We start from the raw sequence: 20,585 nt of genomic DNA on the forward strand, positions 1-20,585 counted from the left end.
GTGTGATGATTTTAATGTCTATGCTTAAGAGATACATAAAATAAAAATGCCTTGTGAGAGCTGTATCTGTGAGAAGGGTCCCTGTCACTTGCCCAAGAATAGATATCTTTGCAGAACCGAAGGGGATATTCTTGTAATTTTCTAGTCTTGTATAGGTTTCAAATGAAACTATCATTCATGAAAGATAACTATTCAAAATGCTGTGTTTCTGCTTCCATAAGCAAGTTTATGTGCCCCTGATTTTGTATAGGCAGGAAATACATAGTTTCATTATTTTACATAGACAGGAAGTGTGTAGACTCATGGTTTTTGTCATTATAAATCCCTGACTAATGTGGCTCAGGGATACATGTTATGGAATATCACTTTAACTATGTAAAGATGTGTTACATTTGTTTATGTTGCCTTTGTTAACAATGTAAAGATGGGCTGCATTTGCTTCACCTTGCCTGCCTAAGGCACCTGATTGGTCTAATAAAATGCTGAATGGCCAATAAGTAGGCAGGAGAGGACTAAGCAGGACTGGCTGGCAGAGAGAATAAGTAGGAAGAGAAATCTAGACTCTAGAGGAGAAGAAGGAGGAGAGAATGAGAATAAAGGAGAAAGAAATGGGAATGCCTGGGACCAGAAGCCAGGCAGCCACCAACCAGACATAGAGACACCAGGAAAGTAAGATAAAAAGAAAGAAATAAAGGTAAAAAAAAAAAAAACCCAAGGAAAAACATAGGTAAAGAGAAACATTAAAATAAGGGGCTAAGGTGGAACATTCTAAACTAGTAAGTCTCTGTGTCATGACATAGGAGCTGGTTGGTGGCCCAAAAGAAAAAGCCTGATACAGCTACACATTGAGAGTTCCAAAGCAGTGGTAGTTCTGTCACCAGTATCAGAATAAAGCCTCCCTTGTGTTTTAAAAACTTCTTCCTGGTCAGACCAGGGAATCTCTGAACAGATCCGGGCCCACAACACATGGGCTCTCACTTCCAATTAAAGAGGTTTGCCAGTGTCAACTTATAGATTTATAGCCAGGGTCAGTCTTCTTGCTGGGAGAGGGAGCAGAGAGAGAGAGAGAGAGAGAGAGAGAGAGAGAGAGAGAGAGAGAGAGAGAGAGAGAGAGAGAGAGAGAGAAGAGCAGAACACTCACCACTCTGGTGTTATAAAAACACTGCTCTACTTAATCAAGGGCCTTACACATATCACATTAATTATCTTCATCAAGATTCTGTCTCTAAGTCAGGAGCCTTGCAGAGTGATGCAGGGGCACAAGCCATCCATCTCTATCTTCTGGTGATGACTGTCTTTGATTTAACAGTAGGTCCGAGGGACTAGACGCTGCCCCACAGGCAGAGACAGGGGAAAAGAGGCAACAATGTATTTGGTACAAGGGTTAGAACCTTGGAGGCCACCTACATAGATGGGTCCCTTCCTGAAGTCTGTTTGGACTCCCGCTGATTCCCAGGCAACAATAGAAAGGAAAGGAACAGTTACAGCCCTCCTTAGAGTTTAAATTACCATATGAAAAGGTACAGCTTTCAGGCTGTGTTGAAGCCCTTAAGGGAATGCTACTTATTCCAAGTCAAAGACCTTCGGGCCCTAGTTGGAGATAATGACATTGCCTCCTCCCATTAACAGTTAATCTCCTTGGGCCCGTCCATCACCTGGCCAGAAGACTGTATCACAGGCATTCTGATAGGAAAGTGTAGGAATAATTGTCCTCTTGAGATGATGTCCTTATCTGGCCCCAAATGCCTTTCCTGTGCAGCCACTGCTGGACCTTTGTTTGGATACAGACGGAGCCGAGCTTTCTCTCTTCTATTGAACTCCAGCTTCCTTTCTGCATGTGGTGCAAAAAGCACCGTCTCTCTCCTCCCTCTATCTCTCTCTCTCTCTCTCTCTCTCTCTCTCTCTCTCTCTCTCTCTCTCTCTCTCTCTCTCTCTCCTCTTTCTTCTTCCACAAAAGGTTCTAACCATCAGTACAAAGCTGTGAGAGAAACCTGTAAGCCAGAGCCCTGTGAAGCCATCAAACTAGACCACTCTGTAGGGTACAAAGACAGTTTATTTAGGGAAACAAACTGCCCAGCTGTCTCTGCAGCCAGATGACTGCAGCCTGCAGGATGTGGGCTTGGGGTGGGGGAAGCCTTGCTAATTTATTGGGAGGAGGCAGTGGAACAGGCCAACCTGGGGGTTAGCATGGGAACTTTCATCTGTTGCAAGGCTGTTTGTTTTAATTAGGAATCGTGTGTGATTAGGTAGTTGGATGTTGAAGGAAACAGTGGTATTCCACTAACAGAAACCGCCTTAGGAGATTGCTGAGGAATGTTGAGTTTAGGCTTCTGTTTACTGGAGAGCAATCCTCCCGTTTACCAGGTCAGAGTCCTGCCTGGGTTAGGCCCAGGACAATGTTAGCAGCACTGCCAATTGGGGGAGGGGGACCTGCTTTGGACCTAACTCTTTACCAGCTCGGTCCCTATGTACTCAGTGAGAGTTGGATGTGGGGAACACATCACTGACTGATGGCAGCCATGCTTTTATTGTAGACATTCTGCAAGTAGGGCTGTAGAGTACAAGATGTTTCACTGGCTTTAAAACAAGGGGAACTGGAACCTGGCTGCTGGACCACACACAACTTAGCTAGGAGTAAGAGGGTACAGTTTTTAAGGGAAATGTCACAGTCTGTCATTGTTTTGAGGGTCTGTGGATTCTGTTAAATAAATGCCACATAAGTAGGTGTCTTGCTTTATTACTCTATACCTTATTCCCTTGAGATAATCTATCACTAAGCCCAGAGCAAGGCTGGTGGCCAGCAAGCTACAGAGAACCTCTGGTTTACACTATCCACAGAACAGGGATTACAGGCAGATTTGCCATCACCCTGAGATGTTATATCCAAGCTGGAGATAAATGCTCAAATCCTCCAACTTGCACAGTAAGCACCCATCTTCACTGAGTCGTCTCCCCATCCAGCCCAAAGTTTTTGAGTACTGTCTGACCTTCTAACTCTAGAGAAAATAATATTTTAGGTCTTTACATTGTCCTCGTGGCATTTGAATTTCTTTTTCCGGAGTCTTTCTTTCTTCCCCGTGAACCACCTTGCTTTCCGGCACCAATTTCGCTTTAACAGTAATGGTTGTCGACACGCAGAAATGGTGGTTTCAGGTGACTTTGATCTTTGGCAATGCTGTAATTGGTCTACATGATACAATCAATAGACGGAATCATTATTTTATATGATTAACTTATTCATTTTGTAGTCTCTTTAATTTAATCGCTGTAAAGCTTTTGATGGAAAACACATTAATATTCTGGGAGTGATAACATAGAAAAAGTCAGGAAAGCTTTTTTTTTTTGAACGAAGAAAGAAATGTGTAATGGAAACATGTCCCATCACATCCAGGTGGCCCTTGGTGGGAGCTGAAGGCCTGCTGAGATGCAAACACTTGCCTTTTCTCTCAGCCAGGTCTGTCCTTGTCTGAGATCCAGGTGAGGTGAAACCGTGTGTAAAATTGAATTAGCCAGGAAAAGTCGGGGCTGTAGCTCACCCATCATAAATGAATATATTCTAAAGAGACACGTTAGTCACCAGACTATTAAAACAATAGACCCTAAGAAACTGTAATTGTCCTGGACTCTTATGCTGGGAGAAAATCCTGGGCCAGCCAGAAAGGAAACTTTTCTCTTTTGGGAAAGAAATTTACAACTTTACAGAGTCAATGGATGATAGATCAGTGGTAGGTGGGACCTCTCCTTGATCTCCACCACTTATATGTACATGTCCCTGGCCATATATATAAATATATGTATATATAAACATAATATACTAGAATACATACACTTATTTAGACAATATACATATATGTATATGTACATATATACAATATACATACATATGGTCCCTATATATGGTCCATATGCACATATAGACTGTATATACCCCCCACACACATTATACATATATATATATATATATATATATATATATATATATATATATATTCTAGGACAGCCAGGGTTACACAAAGAAACCCTGTGTAGAAAAAAGAACTCACCCAGTAGGCTGGAGTGTTGGCCACTGAACCCTAGAGATCTGGAATTACAGAGAAGAACCTCCATGTGTGGCTTTTTAAGTTGGGCTCTAGGCATCAAACACAGATTCTTGTGCTTGCCTGGCAAGTGCTGTACTTAATGAGCCACCTCCCCCTCAGGCCCATCCATCCATCCATCCATCCTTCCATCCATCCTTCAGCTGTGACTGCATCATCTTAAGAGAGTCACCTTCTGGACAAGCCCTGTGGGAGGTCTTTCAGGCCCTCTTATAGTGTATCCATGGGGCATTTTATACTGATCTATGAGGACTGGACACAGCCTTTGTCAGCCTTCATATGGGCCATATTCCATCATACGTCTTTGCTTCTCATACACATGCAACTGTACCTGAGGAACATGGAGTAGGCTAAGGAGCAATGGTACAGAGTGCTTGGAATGGAGTGCCATGTGAAACCCCAGATGAAGTCACCTGTCATCTGTTTCTAGCAATGCAGCCAGAGGAATGAGAACACATCTAAGTCCAATCCCTCTACTTCTGCCACGATTAGAGGGACCCTCTCTTTGTCTTAGTGAAATATACAATCTTCAGTGGGGTCTGCCAAGGCTGGGGGACTAACATGCAGCAGGTGTACAGACACGCTTACCCACCAGCCATCTGGATGGAGGCGGCAAGGCTGTGGCATCTACACCTAGTAGACTGCAGGAGAGGGCAAAACTCTCTGGTGGGCAGCATTATCTTAACAAGAGACTGGCCCATGAGTCATGTCACCCAGCTACAGCAGGCATCCTCAGGGTCATAATGGGAATAGACACACACACACATCACCTAGATGACAGCAGACATACGCTAAAGCCCAGAAAGAAACTGTGGATCAGTCTCCTTCCACATATTAACCACAAAGCTGCAGAAACTCTCCTGCCTCATAAACTTGGACACCTTCTGGTGGGGGTGGTGATCTCAGAGGAGAGGGGAAGCCTCAAGGACCTAACTTTGTATTGAGAGAAAACTTGACAGTCAGAGGCATCTCACCAATTAGTTCATTGCACCCAGTTTTAAACAATGACCTAGGAAGGAGTGTTTTCAGAATCAGGTAAAGTTTGTAATTTGAACAGAGGAGGAAATGTCTGTCTTCCAAGTAGTCATTCCCGTTGTTGTAAGAACAATAATGTAACTGGTCTCTTGAAACTTAGCAAGCCTTGGTCAGACATACATAAGATAGAAAAGACCCTTGCAATGGGCCCTTCTGTTTCTACATGACGAAGCTATCCAGATGAAAGTCACGGACACATCTAATTCCCTGAGTGTTTTCTGCGGTCAGCATTTTCTGGGTGGAAATGCTGATGGTTGATCTCCCAAGAAAGAATAGCTCAGTGTGCTGCCTTCTCCGCATCCAGAGACATTTCTAGCTTGTAGAAGACACGGGAAACAGAATTCAGATGTGAGATTAATGCATCTGTCTTAGGTGCTGTTCTCTTGCTGTGAAGAGACACCACGACCAAAGGAACGTATAAAAGAAAAGCACTTACTTAGGGGTTCATGACCATCATGGCAGAGAGCCTGGCTGCAGGCAGGCAGACATGGTGCTGGAGCAGTAGCTGGGAAATTAAAATCCGATCCACAGGTAGGAGGCAGAGAGAAAGCCTGGGTCTTATATGGACTCTTGAAACCTCAAACCCCATTTGGAACCCCCTCTGGCTAGCACCAGGCTTTAACTTTTTCTTTCCCAGCATGGGATTCCTAGAGGAAGTTTCCATTCCCTGGGATGCCTTGTTTAAAGTTGTGATAGAGTCAATGGGATGCAAGTGTCTCCAAAATACTCTTATTCCTGATTGACAGGCAGGCACAGTAACACTTGCCCTGTCCGTCCTGTTCTGGGTCTCACAGCAGTCCTGTACTGTAAGATGTAACACTGTTCATCTGGACTTCACTCATCACGGGTGGAACAGGCAGCCAGCTCCATCTCAGGAAGTGACACCGAGATTCCCAGTCAGGGGTGTGACTTCACAGCTGCCTATGGGCCACTGGCATTAACCGCTTCAGCCTCAGCTGCAAGATCATCATTTCTCAGTGCTCCAGGGAACACTGACTGAAATGTCACAGTGGCCTGAAAGAGTTCTAGGAACAGCAAGAAAAAGGATGCAGACAACAGCCCTGCGTGGTGTTAGGTTTGAGCTAGGGGGTCATCAGCCCACAGGAAGCACTCTTTGGAGAAATCTCTGAATCTGTAATGGCTAACCTGGGCACTAGGACTCTAGGAAAGAAATGCTACAATACCAGACCGCACTACAGCCCTTCACATATCTGTCATTGTCAGTAGCTGACTCCAGGGTTCCTGCTGCTGTAGGAAAGCAAGCAGCCTCTCTATGAATCCGTGAACAGATTCATCAGGTGCCCTCATTCCAGAATGAGTGGGTCCAAGGTACTTAGAGTCCACTGGCCTCAAAGGGTGAAGGCACATCCCCAACAGATGTATGTATGTATGTACATACGTAATATGTATATATACATATATGCACACACACACACACATATATATATATACATATATACCTATCTTCACTAAACCTGCCACTGCCCACGTTTCCACCATATCCTCTAAATCACATGTTTACAAGATTTCCTTTTCAATTTGTTTTGTTTGGTTTCTGCACTGTTCAAGAGGCTGGAATGTTAATTCTCTACCCAGGTCAGAGACTCTATTCTCTTGACCAAGAGGAGTTTTCCTCGAATGGTCCTTCACTGCTGCTCTAATGAAATGACACCATCAGGGTGGTTCCTAATCCAGTATGACCTGTGTGCTTTAAGAGGGGAGATTCAGGCTTGGGGGAAATGGGCTTAGTGGGTGAGATCACTTCCTGCTCAAGCAACGAGGATGTGAGTTTGGGTTCCCAGAGCTCACAGAAAAGCCAGATGGCCGGGCCCTACTAGGAAACAGGAATTGGAGAGGAGAGACTCTCAGAAGGAAGCTCACTGGCCAGCTAGCCAGGCAAACAGTGGAGAAGAGACCCTGCCAAACACAGCTGAAGGTAAGGACTGATACCTCAAATTGTCCTCTCGTATCCACACGAGTGCCACATCATACACATACCTGTTGACAGTCACACGTAAGTTCATGTGTGCAAATATCGAACACACACACACACACACACAAGGGGAATAAAAGAGAAAAGAAAAAAGAAAGGGAAATTTGGAAACTATGGTTCCACCGGAGATCTTAGTGGTCAACTGCAAATCATCTACCAGCCCAGGGAGAGACCAGTGACCCATCTTCTCCTGTAGCCTTTAGAGTCGGCCAGCTGCTCACACCTTGGCTTTGAACTTTGGCTTCGGGAATTATGACAGTCTCTTAAGCTTCTACTGGTTTGCCGTATTTCGTCACAAACATTCCAGCCAGCTCAACAGACAAGAGAGTTAAAACAGCGAGAAAGTGGATATAAATATAGACGGATTGGGCAATGATTACCTGTGGCATATCCACCTAATGTCATTTGAGTCAGAGATTACAATGTATATTCACAAAGTGATGCCATCTAATAACAGGGGAAAATAACCTAAATGAAAAAAAAAATGAGCTCAAGTGGTGGCCAAACAATCGCAAATGTAAAGGAGAAAAAGCCTGTGCCTACATGGGGAGACCTTGGGGAGAGAGCTCAGTCACACCCGTCATCAAAGAGCAAATTTTAACCCACACCAGACTTCAGCTTCCCAACCAAGCTGAGTCTGTAATTGAGCTACATAATTCCCACACAGTCTGGTGTGGTGGGTTTCTCCGATGCTGCCGGGAGAGTGAGAACTGGTAGGACTTACCTAGAAAACAGCTCAGCAGAAATTTAACTTTTTTTTTTTTTTTGCTAATATTTCTCTTTCTAAGAATTTCACATAGAAAATAATTTTGGTTTTAATACAAAGCAGGGTCCCTCTCATATGTGACTATGTGGGAGTATGGAGGTAAGGGAAGCTAGAGCAGTCTATTTAAACCTCTTTAGGGTGCTTTGTATCCAAGTTTACACAGCCTACAAGCCAGAACCAGCCCAGAGTACTGACTGCGTGAGCAAGGCTCTGAGGCACACGTGCTTGAGAATCCAGCAAAGGCTTTCATGCTTCAGTTTGAATATGGCCACCCAAAGCATTTATCAAAGCTTAACGTCCAGGGTAACAGTGGGTTACTAATGAAGTTAGGGCCAGATCCTGGGCTCCTCCAACAGCCAGTAACCTCTTCAGGTCCCAACAGCCAGTAATCTCTTGCGTGTTCAGAAATGTGATACTATGGATAATTGAGTGTATTTCATGTATATGAATGATTTTCTGGTATGCATGCATGTATGCTCATTTCATGTGTGCCTGGTCCCCTGAGGAGGTCATAAGAGGGCATCCCATCTCCTGGAACTGGAGCTAAAGGTAGCTGTGAGCCAAAGTGTGGGTCTGGGAATCAAACCTGGGTCCTCCTCAAGAAGCCGTGTGTTCTTAACCTCTGAGCCAGTATCCCAGATCTGAGGTTTAAGTTGAAATAGAAGGCAAGGAGCCTTCTGTTAACTAAGCAGCAGCCTTGATCAAGGTGTGGTCCAAACTCTCTTGCAAGGGGCTTTGACAAGTTATTATTAAAATGGTGTGAAATCTATTCCTGTAAGACAAGGTCCCCTTCTGGTTGACATTAGGCTTCATGCTTTTCACAGAGGTATCTCCTTAGAATACCTTACTTCCTACTGGGGAAGAGGAAATTATTTTCTTCAGTGGTATAGCCACTGATGGGTTTCCTATGCTTACCATGGTGATGGAAACAATCTAATTAAGATTAGTAGGCCATGGACACACACACACACACACACACACACACACACACACACACACACGCACACACACACTGCCCCTGCCTTCAGTGAAGCTATACTGTATATTCCTCCTTGTCTGGCCTTCGTGAACCATTTCTGCATGTCCAGTTATGCATCATAAACTCTCCAGTTACAAGAGCTCAGTGTCCCTCATAAGTTAGCTCTCATTAGGGAGCCCATTTGAAAGTGAGTCATCAGGAAAGCATTCACTGAAAACATCATCCCCATTCCTCTAAATGGGGACTTTATTCTCAGAGGGCCTCCAGCATCGAGGGGACATCCAGAAAGACAATGGCGACAAATGCAACTCATTTACTTCCAGGAGATTCTCATCAATTGTAGTAGTTGCATTAGAGCAATGTTTACCCAAGCTCTTTCTTTCAGCCCGAGGTGCGGGGGGGATTTTGTCATTTACCTAGTGAACGTGACCACCAGTGTTGGAAACAGAGGAAAAATGCACAACCAGAAGTCAGTCAGGTCATGACCTCAACTATGAACCTCCCCTGCCAGTGTGGTGGGACATAAGATCAGCCAACAGGGGGAGCATGGGGTGTGCTCACAGCAGCAACGTTGAAGGTTCTTTTATGTGGGCTCTCACCACCTGGCCGTTTTTCATGTTTTGCAATGATTTCAGGCTTCCAGAAGGGCTATGAAGAGAAGCAGAGCTTTTTCTTCTGCCTTCCTTTTCATTAGCATCTCAATCCATATCTGTAGTTCGCTAGCCGAAACTAATGAATTAACTCTAGCGAGGCGCTATGTGCTAAACTATAGATTTTGCCATTTTGTGCATTGGTGTTCATTCTTCTGGGATTTCATTCTTCCGCGGCTCTTCACTGTATATATTTTTTTTTTTTTTTTTTTTTTTTTTTTGAGACTGTCCTCTCATTGAACGCAGACTTCTCAATTCCAGCTAGAGCTGCTGGCCAATGAGTCCCCCGGATCATTTTGTTTTGCCCTCCCCATCCCCCCACCAACCCAGAGCTGAAGTTATAGGTGTGTACGGCCACACCTAGTTTTTATGTGACTGATGGTCTGAAAGCCGCCTCGTGTTTGCACAGGGAGCACTTCCCTGAGTCCTCTTCTGTCTCCCAGCCCATGCCATGTTGCATTTAAATCTCACAGTCTCTTCTTTCACTAGCAATGAGTTATCTGTCTTTCGTTATTTCTCATGACCTTGAGCAGTTTGAAGCACACTGATCGGGTAGGTGTAGAGAATGTAGCTGGGTGTGGCTTGCCTGGTGCCTTCTCCTGAAGATGCTTCCTCATAGAATCCTGTTGGGCACCAACAAAATGGCTTGGTTCTGGGGATGTGAGCGCTAATCCCTTGCCTAAAGTGGTTTTACTGTGATTTCCTACCGTAAAGTTATCCTATTCATCTTCCCATGCTATTTTAATAGCTCTCAACTGTTAATACGAATCAAAAAACAAAAACAAACAAACCAAAAACCCACCACCACCACCAAAAAAAAAAAAAAAAAAAAAAAGAAAGAAAGAAAGAAAGAAAGAAAGAAAGAAAGAAAACCTCTTACCACAAAGAGAATTAGCTCATTCTTGCAAAATATGAGTAACACTGTCCTGGGGACATGAGTTCATTACCCCAAAAGGCATGCTCTACTGTAGAAATGTTTGAGTGAGATTTTATTAGTTACAGAACAAAGAAATCCATAGGCCATTTATCAAAGGGACCATATTGCAGGTGAGCTACAGTAAAACACACACGCACACACATACACACACCCTGCCATATCTGTAACATACCCTCTGGCTCACTAGTAGTGATAGGGGTTTGCTAAGAATATGTGGTCTTGATAGTTACAGTGATGTCAGGTCAGACACAGGGGCAGTCAATGAACAGCGTTCAGAGGGACTAAAAGCAGCTCAGGATAATTTGGGTCTGGTCTGTAACATTTGACTCTCTAGAATCATGCGTTTCCATCATTTGGCCTTACAGCATCTTAAACAAAGTTGTGGCTTTTCTTTTGGGGGGAACATCAGTTTACTCAACCAAGGGGAATTTTGTTTCCCAAGGTATATAAGTGCTATGAAGGCTCCTGCTCCTGCATTTAGCAGGGGCAACTGGGTGGACAATGCATACATCTCACAATAGTCACAGAAGTCAGAAGACTTCTGTGCCCAACATGGTAATTAATCACTTCTCAGGAGATAATTTAAGCCTGTGTAAATTCCTTGTGTCTCCAAAGAGTTCCACCCATTAATTTTAGCATCCTTCGATTGCCTGGAGCAATCACACCAGTGGTGTGCTAATGGTGATTTTCTAACTCATTCATTTCTTTTCATTTATTAAGTCTGTCTTGCATTTTAAATTAGCTTTTCATGGAGCTCTAATTTGGGCATAAGGAAGTGGATTTATTTTCTGTGTCAGTAGCAGAACTGGCCTGGAAAATATATCACTCTGTCTTACTCATTTACACTCCCATTCTTTTACCCACTCATCTATTTAGTCAGCAAACGCTTGTGGATTTGCTGAATGATTATGCATTGTAGCTCTGGGCCCAAGACTTACAGCAGATAACGAAACAAGTGCATTCTGTGTGCTGCAGAGGGCGTCCCTCAATTGGGAGAAGACACTCAATGCAGAGGGGAAGGAGCCAGGACTTGTTTTTAGGAGGCACGATGGCATCCAACTGGCGAGAGAAAGGGAAACAGGAACGGCACGGCTTCTACTGTAGTTAGGGCTTCAGTTGCAGACAGTGAACTTCTTTTCAAGTCACAGTAGGAAAACTGTTACCAAGAGACAAAACACCAGAAGGCTGGGGAGGTGACTCAGCAGGTACAGGCTCTTGCTACTAAGCCTGATGACCTGAGTTCCATCTTTGGAGCTCACATAATAGAAGGAAAGACCCAACTCCTACACATTGTCCTCTGATCTCCATATATATATATATATATATCATGAGAGAGAGAGAATATGTTAACGTAATTAAAAAGTTTAAATATGTGAACCACTAGAGGCTGTCAAGGCTGTTCAGTAGATAGGAATGCTTATTCTGCAAGCATAAGGTGGAGTGCTGTGCATGTGCCTAGAACCCTACCCTTGGCTACTGGAGACACCAAGTCTTGGATTTCACTGGACAGCCAGCCTCACCCATAAGGTTTAGTGAGAGACCCTGCCTCAAGGCAGCAAGACAGAGTGATAGCGGAGGGTCTTTCTCCGGTCTTGGCAGATATTAGAGGTGGGGCTGGATGTTTCTGAAGCCTTACTGTCTCTCCAAAGACTATAAGATTTCTTTTCATGCTGACTGCCTCCTCAAAGGAGCCTCGATACCTTGTGCTTCAGGATGCAGTTGCGGGTTCCTCACTTAGGAAAGCGAGGAGTACAAAGATTGGGCAGTCTGATTTCCATGAGAATGGCAGTACATCCACTAGCTCCTTATGGGGGGAAAATGCCTCTGTGTATAGCAGAGATGTCTCCTACACAACACAGCCAAACAGAGTGGGAAGTTTCACACCTGTAATCCCAGCACTTGGGAGGCAGGTCCAGGCTACAAGTCAGCTTGGTATGAATAGCAAATCTCCTTCACCCCAGAATCTGATTGAAGTTCCTCACCAGCTGAGAAAAAAGAACTCTAGCACAGTTGACAGCATTTGTTGGAAAAGCTGTTGAAATGTTAAAACCCCTTCCACGTACAGATAGATTATGTTCAAATAACACAGAACCAGGCTTGAAGCCTAAATGTATCTGAAAATGGGTCTTGCCTCATTTTCCCCCTAGACAGTGCCTGGGAATTTCAAACAAGACTGTTAGCTTTGTTTACAAAGTAGGCTAAAGCTATCCTGCGTTCTCACAGCCTGGTGGGCTAAACTGTCATTTTTGCCCACTGTAATCCTGACAGATATAGTTCAGGGACCACCCGATGACCTCATTTAGGTTTCTTAACAATGCTTTAAAGGTGGTATTCATTTCCAACCAAAATTCTACCTATGGCTTTCTAAAAACAAAAGCCAAGTTTCTTCGTTTGAGAAGCCCACACCCAGGCTCTTGAGGGAGTCATCTTTCAGAGTGATTTACTTACTTTTAGTCCCTGTGTCTGGGCATATACATAATTAACCCTCAACTTTGCTTCATGAAATGGCTAGTTCTGATATATATATACCCATATAGATACAGATATGCTATGAACAGAGAGTCAAAGAAGAATCCAGTAGTTGCTGAGTCCACAACTACTTTCAGAAGGTATGGCACAGATTAAAGGCATGCCTTCCTAACTCAAAGATCCAGATTAGAAGTAGATGTTTCAACTTCAATTTAAGTAAAAAAATTCCTCACAAGTTTTGGGTTTTAGTTTCAGACATAGTCTGTAGTTGGCATTTTCTTTGGGCTGCCAACCAGCCCCCAAATAAAGACATGGAGATATATTATTAATTATGAATGTTCTGCCTTAGGTTAGGCTTCTCTCATTAGCACTTTCTACTTAATTTAACTGTTTCTAGTCATCTACATTTTGCCTCAGGGCTTTTTACCTTTCTTTCATTCTGTATGTCCTACTTTCCTGCTTCCTCTGTGTCTTGCCTATCTGGCTCCTGATGTCTCCCTTGTCTCCATTTCCAGAAATTCTGTCTATACGTCCTCCATCACTCTTGGCTATTCAGGTTGTTATTACATCAATCGCAATCGGGTGCTGTAGGTAGGCAGGCAAGGTAAAACAGCAACACGTCTTTACATAGTTCAACAAATATTCTGCAACAGTAGTAAAGTTGACAGCCAAGAATAGTCATTACACATAGAAACCTTCTTTCTAGAACATTCTCTCTAGTTAGTACTCAAGCCTCCCACATTACCACTGTCCAACCTTCTCCCAACTTCTATGTTCATGGATTCATCAATAGAAGAGATTATGGTTCACATAAGATTTAAATGAAAGGAGTCGACATGCTTGTGATATTGTGTCTGCATTATTTAAATCAATATAATATGCCCTGTACTTCATGGCTCCAGGGATTGAGCTAAATGGGGAAGTAGGTGAATGATGACACACGGACAACTGAAAATCTGGAACTGGATGGCCTTGGCTCTTGTTGGAGAAGCCATAACACACTGGAGCCTCAGCATGTTTGTTGTATGCAGCGAAACAAGGAGGCAGGGTTACTGCACACGGTTGAATAGGGGGTGAGGTTAGCTAATCTTGGTAGAACAGTCTCTGAGAGGTAGAGCAGCAATCTTCAGGCTATAAACAACCGAGGGGAGAAAGTTATGCTCGACATTTCCTGCAGACACTGTCAACATTTGCACCGAGACTAGAGGAAGGCTTTGCTATTCACCCGAGGTCAAGTCCTACCCCTGTAGTGGAAAGACTTTGCCACTGCCATGGAGCTGAGGCATTGGTCCTAGGTATGGCCAGTTCACGTTAACGACTGTGGCGGTTTGAATGAGAATAGCTCCCGTTTGAATGCTTGCTTCCTAGTTGGCGGGCCTGTTTGGGAATAATGAGGAGGTGTGGCCTTGTAGGAGATGGGTTTTGAACCCTGAGCCCAGTCTTCCTCTTTCTTTCCCTCTTCCCCATTCCCCTCTACCCCATTCTCTTTCTCCTTTTCTCCCCTTCTCTCCGCCTCTCTCTTTTTCTTGCTGCCTCCTACTTGTGGGTAAGGATGTGAGCTCTGAGCTCTCGCTCCAATGCCGTGTCTGTATGTCTGCTACCCTGCTCTCCTCCGTGATGCTCATGGCTCTACTCACCACCTAAACACGTAAAGCAAGCCCCCAGTTAAATGCTTTCTTTGATAAGTTGCCTTGGTCATGGTTTCTCTTCATAGCAATAAAAAGGTAATTAAGACGATAACATTCAGTGATGGCTTCGTTCGCTCCCTATAACGACGTCTGAGAGTCACCCACCTGGGTGAATGTAATAATCTTTTCACTTGATTTGGATCACTGCCTGGTGCTGCATCATGCAAAACACAGCATACCACTGAGACTTTCACTTCTATGCTGTGTCACTGCTTTATTTTTACCGTTAGCTATTTTCAACTAAATGGCCATGAACACCCTTGCATGTGGCCTTTGGCGAGTGCATGTATTCAGTTCTGATGTGTACTGTCACGGCTTCCATTTTCTTCTAACTTTTTGTCTTGAGGTCTCCACTCCTATCACCCCCCCCCCCGCCATGTGTATTATTGTTTGCTTATGAGTCATACGTTCTTGGTCATCATGTTTAGGTTTGTATTTGAGAAGGTGCTTTTGGAAAGAGTCTGTCCAATTTGGAGTCTAGATAGCCTCCCGAGTGGAAAATAAGGTAGTCTCTCAAACAAGGCCATGCCTCCTAATCCTTCCCAAACAGTTTATCAGCGGGGTACTAAGAAGGCAAACATATGAGCCTATATGTACAGTTTTCATTCGCCATACTACTCGTGACCCAGTAGACAGTCCCATGCCCACACACATGTAGGCAGCACTAAGTGGTCTCAGTGGAATTAAACAATGAGCACATGAGTTTATAGTAGTACACGAGAGGGGGTGCATTGGAGAGAAGGAATTGGGGGTATAAATTTGATTTTAAAAACATACGTACATATGAAATTCTCAAAGCAACACCAACAGAGTACTCTGAAACCAGAGTCTTTACCAGGATGCCAATATCACTTCACATTTCATCCAGGTGTACATGAGAGATCTGGCTACTTCTAAGCATCAGTAGTGTTTGTTATAACTGTACTTTAGCTGTTCTTTTCCCCCCTTTAAAGTAGGGTTAAATGTACCCCATGGTATGCTGGGACTTGCATCAAGGATGTGTTACATATACTTTCTTCCAAGTTAAAACATTCCATGGCAGAGAAAGGCTCACACAAGACTCAGTTTTAAAGGGTGGCTCATTAATACTGAGGAAGTAAACAACTCAAATTCTCAGGAGTACCTGAAACTGACTAGATTCACTAGGCTCCTCCCTCCTCAAGGTTACATGAACAGTATGGGCTGCTGAGGAGAGAACGAGAGCAGCTGAGCTCCAGGTTCTGCTTCTGAGAATCAACACCCCTGCAATGGTGGGCTATTAGTGATGCTCTTGTAAATATCCCAATAAACTAATTGGTTTTTCAAGTTGAATTTGGTGGTACTGTTACTTTGGTCTGCAGTCAGTTTTCTCTCTGAGGTGAAAATACATTTTGTCTTATCTCCACAGGAATAATGGCACACAAAAACTTCTGAAGAAGTAAACAATGTAAAAATTACCTTTAACTTCTGATTTTCCTTCACCTACTCCTGAGTGATGGGATTACAGGCATAAGCCATCACATCTGGTTTATGTTATAATGGGGATGGACTCTAGGACTTTATGCATACCAACTGAGCTACATTCCTAGCCTCCTTCTAGTTGTTTTTATCAGCATGTCCTGAATTCTCCTTGTTATCTTAATTGACGTGTCTTTAATGCCTGGTGATGGGAAGTTGAACATCTCTGTGACCTACTAGTCCTTTGAACATTCTCCTTGGTCAAATATCTCTACATATTCCACCTTTTATCTGGTTTCTTTAAGGCACTTGGTTTGTATATATCTCCATTTAGTCTGCAAGTGGTTCTTTCACCTTCATCTTCTCAGAAATGTTTACTTATTTTGATTTATTTTATCAGCAACTTATACTTCCCTGGACATAAGTCCTGTACAATCTTTGATAGATATACACTTAAACATCTCTTTTTATAAAAATGATTATAGGGCTTCAGGGATAGCTCAGTCAATAAATGCTTGCCTAGGAATCATGAAGATGAAGACCCATGTCTGATCTTCAAAACCCATGTTAAAAACAAAAGAAAGATTGGAAATGGTAGCACAAACTTGTAATCCCAGCACAGGGAAGATGGAGAGAGACAAGTGCTTTTATGGGACCTCTGGCCATCCAGCCTACCCTGCTTGGCAAGGTCCAGGCTGGGGATAGACCCTGCCTCAAAAATACAAACATCAAACAAACAAAAAACAAAACCAAACTGAACAGCACCTGAGGTACAACACCAGAAATTGTCTTCGGACCTGTACATGTATGTGCACACTTATCCCCCCCCTCTCTCTCTCCCTCTCTCTCTCTGTCTCTCTCTCTCTCTCTCTCTCTCTCACACACACACACACACAGAGAGAACCAATGCAAATTGTATTTTTTTCACTGTTAACATTTTAACATATTTCTATCTAGTTTTTTTTTTTTTTACAGGGAATGAAAATAAAAATGCTTTCATATAGGCAGTTTTTTTTTTTGACCTGGGATTGTAAAAATATGCACAGCTTTGTATCCTACTTTCTATACTTAACAGGGTGCTGGTGGCAATTTCCACACCCTTGGAAAGTCATAAAAGATGTTTCGGTTCAGAACAGATATACCATTTACTTTTACTGCTAAATCAATGGTGAGAGTTAAGAAGATACTTTTATAAGTTTACATTGAACTGCACCACTTTTATAAACTTTAAGGTATGCTTTAGCACTGTGTTATTAAGTTTCAACCTAGTTGCCACAAGTACATAAAATACAATTGATTTTCAGGTGTGCATCTGTGTCCTATGAGTTTTTAAATAAGTTTTCAGGTGTTTTTTTTTTTTTTTTTTTTAGAATTGATGGAATTATCTTTGCAAGCGATTATGTTACCAGCAACAGCTTTTTCTCCCTACCCAATCTGGGAAGTTATGTTGGACTGGCCAGAATGTCCCACACTATGTGGAGTAGCAGCAATGAGCAGAGAGGTCAGGTCTTATACGTCACTCAGAATTAAATTTAGTCTCTCTACAGAAACAAACAAACAAACAAACAAACAAACAAAGGGTGAGTTTTAGGGTTTCTGTAGGCTGCCCTCATTATACCTGGAGACAATTGCTTCTAGGCTGCTGAGAGTTTTCAAACATAATACACACTAAAGTTTGTACATCAACCACTTATGTTTCTGCCTATGTCATAGCATACTGTCCTCCCAACAAAACAGTCTGCACCTTCATCTGGTCAGCTGTGACTGCTTCATGAGAGCATTGCCATTGATCTATGAATCCAGCCTATTGACATTGCCTCACAGAAGAAGGAAGTCACTCGAGTTTCCAGCTGTTCTACCCCGCTACTTGAATGGAATTGCGCCCCCCATTGTATATGGGCTCTGGGTCTCAGTAGGCATGGGAAGATTAACTGGAGTAGAAAGCCATTGCTACAGCTATGCAGAAGCCACAATTCATTTTGGACGAAGACTTTCCAGAGCCTTGGAGCTGTGCAAGGGTCATCTGTGCTTTTTATTCATGCTCAAAAAGTAGAGCCCATAAACTCATTGGCTCCTTACGGTGAATTCTGCTGCAACTGGGACCTTATGAGGAAGCAGTAGACATGTTTATGTCTCCCCTAGGAAGGGATTCTCAAAATACCATATTAGCCCATGGGTATAGAGGACTGGGCTGTTTGATTTCTAAATGTTGAAGCAACCTTGTATCTCTGGAAGACCCTACTCAGTTACAATGTTTTATGTATTTGAACTTTATTGGATTAGGGCTTCTAAGGTCTGGTGGAGGATGTTTACATAGGATTATAAAACCTTACTTTCATGATTTCCTTTTCCTCTTCACCGTGCTGAAACTTCAATCTGGGGCCTCATAGCTCTACCCCTGAGCTGGACCCCCAGTCCATCTTTTCTTTTACTATCTTTGATTTTCATATCCACATACTGTGAGCTCCATACAATAGGTTTCCTTTTCTGAAGAGACCAACATAGATTTGGTATTGTCGGGATCATTGCATTCACCAAGTCCAACAGAATATTGATCCCTGTGAGATAACAGGGCAGTCGGTTCAACATACTCAGTAACTGATGTTGGTTCACACATCAAGAGTCTGACACCCGTAGTTTATTTTAGGCATATTTAAGCATAGCAAGAATTTGGAAAAGAGTTTCCTGGTGATAATTAACTCAATCACAATGAAGTTTGATACACAATTACATAGAAACACTTATAAAGTATAAGTGACATCTTCCATAGAGATGGATTCTATAGGTTGCTGAGGAAGCAGGCTCAATGCAAATAAGCTCCCGGCAGGGTCTGAGGGAGCCAGCTGTGGCCTGGTCATACAGATAGTGCAGAGGCTGCCAGGATATTAACGGCATCTATTCCCAACCTTCTGCAGAAAAGAGGCTGTCCATCTCTCCCTTCCAAGAGACAACCCTGCGTGTTTAACATTCCTGGTTTCCTTAGTGCTTACATAAACACAAGGACTTACATGGCTCCTGCAGTATTTCTTGTCCAAGCACGTGTACATTGATGAAACTGCCTGGCCTTTAGAATTCTAATTTAAAAAATTTCCAATATTCATATTCAGTCAATCCAACATCCCATTTTTCTGGGTAGTGCTAGAAGTGTTCAAATTTATCTTAGCAGGGTAAGTGGGGTAGTGAGTGAGGTAGGCTTTCAGGTACTGATCAAATTTATACAAGGCTATGTAGCTTGGTTCATAGTGTCCCATTATTGGCATGCTCATGTCTGTGGTGCCTGGAGATGTGTCACCGTTTCTTTCCTAACGTTTGTAATTTGTGTCATTTCCCTTTGCTGAGATGTAAGACTAGAAGTCCGTCAATTGTATTGATATTTCCAGGGAATCAACTACAGTACATTGGCTTCTATATTTTTCTGCAGGCCATGATATTTTTATTAATTGTAATTTCACACACATACATACACACACACACACACACACACACACACACACACACACGATTTATTTTGACCTTATTTATGCCTACAGTACTCTCCCCAATTCCCAGCCCCTTACCCACTCTGAACATTTTTTTTTTTAAATAACCCATCAAATCCAATTTGTGCTTCCCACCTACTGAGTGTGGTTGACTTACCAGGGGTCACACCCTTAAAGAGAACTCACACTTCCTCCCCCAGAGCCCATCAACTATCAATAGCTCCTGAGACAGAGGTAGGGGCTCATGAGTCCCCTCCTCCTCATCATGTTGGAATGTTGACTGGCTGGTCTTGTGCAGGTCTTGTGCTGGCAACCACAGTGGCTATGGTCCCACAAGAGCAGCAGTCCTGACGTGTCCAGAAGACACTGTTCTGTGTTGTTGGATAAATCTTCTTGTACACCGTGAAGACGGGCTACTCAGATTGGTTTTAATAAAAAGCTGAATGGCCAATAACTGGGCAGGGTTTTCAGGGCAGAGAGGATGCTGGGAAGAAGAAAGGGGAGATGCCAAGAGATGGAGAACAAGCAAGACACGCAGGAGGAGAGGTAACAGCCACGAGCCACATGGCGCACAGATTAAAAGATTAATACAAGTTATAAGAGCTAGTTAGAAACAAGCCCAACATACCTCCCAAGCTTGCATAATTAATAACAAGTCTCAGTGCCATGATTCAGGAGCTGGCTGGTGAGACAGAAAGTCGACAACAGTTTCCTCTGGTCTTCGCTGACTTCTAGTCCTTGGGCCCTTTCCTCGCTCTCATCAGCGATGGTGTCTGAGCCTTGTGGAAGGTCCCACTTGTGGCTGAGCATCCACAGACACCCATTCTCTGCCCTTTGGCCAGCTGTTGTCCTCTGTACAAAGGGATTTCTCTAATGAGGTCCAGCAGCTGCACTAAGAGAGAGAGATAGGGATTTAGAGGACACATAGCCTTTGCTAGTGTGCTCTTATATTTATTGTTTCCTCCTTCTCTGTTTGGGGAGAACCGCTGCTTTTTCTTCCTAGTGTGTGAGGAGCCCAGATCTTCATTCCTGGAGATCAATCCCAGGGACACCCT

Source organism: Phodopus roborovskii, unplaced genomic scaffold, assembly GCF_943737965.1.
Source record: "Phodopus roborovskii unplaced genomic scaffold, PHOROB, whole genome shotgun sequence".
In the NCBI taxonomy this organism is placed as follows: domain Eukaryota; kingdom Metazoa; phylum Chordata; class Mammalia; order Rodentia; family Cricetidae; genus Phodopus; species Phodopus roborovskii.